The sequence below is a fragment of the Falco peregrinus genome, chromosome W (assembly GCF_023634155.1).
Source record: "Falco peregrinus isolate bFalPer1 chromosome W, bFalPer1.pri, whole genome shotgun sequence".
Classification (NCBI taxonomy): Eukaryota; Metazoa; Chordata; class Aves; order Falconiformes; family Falconidae; genus Falco; species Falco peregrinus.
This window is the reverse complement of record NC_073743.1, coordinates 21,791,854-21,794,984: the sequence shown is the minus strand read 5'-3', so window position 1 is coordinate 21,794,984 and position 3,131 is coordinate 21,791,854. Positions and strand designations below refer to the sequence as shown.

Below are 3,131 nucleotides of genomic sequence, written 5' to 3'. Positions count from 1 at the left end.
TGTTCATAATCTTCTGAGGAGTTCAAGGTGTTACCGAAATCTTGGAATGAAGAACTTATCGACACCAATGTGATGTAGATAAGCAGACACTTCTTTATTGACGGCCGGGTGCGTGAGCGAGTCCTCTCACGATCAATGCACACCAAGTTTCAGAATCATACACCATATATAGAACTTATTCATACATATTCATTAAGTATTCATGCATAATCATAATATTTCCCATAAATCATTAACATATTCTCCTCCCATATCCGATTCTGCGCAGTAGAGCTTAGAAAGGTCCAGAAATGGGTCTGGGGTACGATTTGGGTAGGTGGTATATGAGTCGGTGGTCGCGATCTCCCCCTGCTGGAATTACCTTTTACTAAAGTTCACGGTTTCTTGGCAGGTAACCACAAGCTGTTCCAGTCGACTCTCCCCAGTTCCCATTAATCCTATATTCTGACATTTCAATACACTTTCTACATACGAAAGACTAGTTAACTACAAAAAAACCTTTCAAACCCTAAAGTTATTACCTAAGTTTTAACAATGGTTCTAGCCCATTCTTCTGGCCTTGGTACGGGATGTACAGAGGATCTCATAGCAGCTTTTACTATATAACTATGAGTTTCATTAAAATATATTTCTTATCCTTCTATATTTCTATTTTATAAAATTATTTTATAAAATCAAATAATCAATCAAATAAAGTCAATCAATCTTAACTTATTAGCAAATCTGTAACAAAGGGAGAGTTCACAGAGGGGAAGAGGGGCCTCTCACAAGGAAATAGGAAACTCCTGTAATGCTAGGAACTGCTCACTAATACTGAGAGTTCTCATACCTAGTTCCTGGAGAAACTGTGAATCACTACAGCAAGCACTCACAGACAGCAATTAAACACAAAGGTGAAGGATGCTGCGTGACAACAGATGAGCTCAAAGGAGATTATGCTTGCAAACCGTTTAAGAAACATTAAATCATATTTACAGACCCTGATCATGCACGAGTGTAAGTCAGAAAGAGCAAAGAGAGCCAAGTTCAAATCCAAACACAGAGGCCCTGTAAAATCATGGGTCTGTTTCTTCACTTTGCAGCAACTCCTTGTCACCACTTACTGCCTTGGTGGAGTATGTGCAGTGTGGGCGTATAGAACTACTCCAGAAACTTGCTTCTCCACTAACTACAGCAGGTCTGATGGTAACAGAAAACATTTTAATGCCTACTCAAAACCAGCGAAAGTAAGCTGTGGCAGGACCAGGTAATATCAGCATATTCATATTTGGAATAACTCCCGTGAACTTATGTTTACCAATCTCCTAAGGAGCTCTCGCCTGCATCCTGTCACATCTTCTCTCCTACACTCAGTGAGTTGTTAATCAGGAAGACTTCTTCTAGGCAAGGCTTCTGAAAGACACAGTTGCTAGAATAAAAGAAAGGGCACACTTGTGAAAAATCTCCATTTCCAGTTTTTACAGTGGATTATGGGGAACACCGAAAAAAGAGGAAGTAAGCCTGGTACAGACCACTTGGATCACCAAATCTAAATTTACTATCTTAGGCAAAGTGAAATACATACCTCATTGCCTTTCTTGAGCTTAGGTGACATAATCCCAAATGAAATCCTTCTAGACTTCAACAAACAGCTTAATGCTTCCCTGAACTCTGCTGAAAATATTTCACCTGACTGAAGCAAGGATCTCTATTGCTTTTCACTACCAGATCCCACACTTAGCAAGTAAAGCAAGCTGTTAATACTCCTGCCAAATAAAAAAAGAAACTGGTATTTGTGATATGTGGTTAACAAATATTCAATGTCACACTGAAAATGGGAACAGCTATACTTTTGCTCCTAGAAACAGCTATAACCTTCACAAAAGACACACCAGGGATCAGTACTGCTTATTAATGTGACAAAGAGCAGATGTTAGTAGATATGAAGTCACAGTTTTGGCCTGAAGTCAGTAACTCTTCCTGGTGGAATATTCTATTCAAGGCATCGCATCACCCACCCTCCGCCGGGCACAAATTCACGGCGCCTCCGGCGAGGTGGGACCTGGCCGGGCCCACCCGACCCGCGGCCGGCTCGGGGAGCGCTGACGGGCCAAGTCGACCACCGAAAACGCGGCGGAGCCGGAGGCCTACCTGGCGGGACCCTCCCCGCCGCGGAGACAGCCCCCCCAGCAGCCCCCCACACCACTCTCCGACAGAAGCGGCCCCGCCAGTAGGGGCTCAGGGCAGGAGAGAGAGAACACAGCAGCGGTTCGCACTCACCTATGCGGCACGGAGCGGACACCGACTATCCCCACCCGCCTTCCCGTCGCGGGGCATACCGGGAGCTGTAGTCCCGCTCGCGCCGCGCCTGCCGCCACTGCGCCTGCGCGCCGCCATTTTGCACAGGGACGCGGTCCCTTAAAAAGCGCTGCGCGGGGAAGCTTGCAGGAGCGGCTGGTAGGGGTTGGGGTCCTTGGGCAGGGCTGATGGGTTAGTTGGCGTGCCCTCTTGGCGTGCCCTCTTGGCGTGCCCTCTTGGCGTGCCCTCTTGGCGTGCCCTCTTGGCGTGCCCTCTTGGCGTGCCCTCTTGGCGTGCCCTCTTGGCGTGCCCTCTTGGCGTGCCCTCTTGGCGTGCCCTCTTGGCGTGCCCTCTTGGCGTAGTGAAGGGGCTGTGCTGCTTTAGGCAGCCCTTCTGAGGGGAAGGGGGTTGGGGGTGCCTGCTGCAGCTGGGCCTTGCCCGTGCGGGCCTGCCGGCTGCTGTGTGAGGTTGGGGACCGGGAGGGCTCTGTGCCGGTCACGCTGCCCTTGGGCCGGTGCCCAGCCTGGCTCCTCGGCTTTCCGGGGAAAACTGCTCGGTCGAAGAGTTAACCCTCACTGTGCCTTTTTCATATAAATCTTTACGCTGCCATTGCATGATGTTCCTTGTATGTGTGTGATACTGGATATAACAAAGTTATTAATCGCTATTCCTTGTTATAGCACCTGTTTCTTTAATATGTTAACAAGTTTTTCAAATGGTGTTTTACCTATAGGGGTGAAGTGAACTGTTCAGTTTCTTTCAGTGATCTTGACCTTCCCGATTACAGCATTTGGAACCAGTCTGTGCTTCTAGCTCTTCAATTTACAGATCATGGGGTTACAAAGGCAGCTTGG

General features: G+C 47.6%; 1 long non-coding RNA gene across 1 annotated transcript; it reads right to left on the bottom strand.

The window, feature by feature from the left end:
- Positions 1-70: 70 nt before the first annotated feature.
- Positions 71-2,305, bottom strand: LOC129783010 (uncharacterized). The gene is made up of 2 exons (XR_008745042.1): positions 2,260-2,305; positions 71-1,745 (listed from the first exon to the last, which is right to left on the bottom strand). It is a non-coding gene; the product is annotated as an uncharacterized LOC129783010 (long non-coding RNA).
- Between the last annotated feature and the right edge of the window lie 826 nt (positions 2,306-3,131).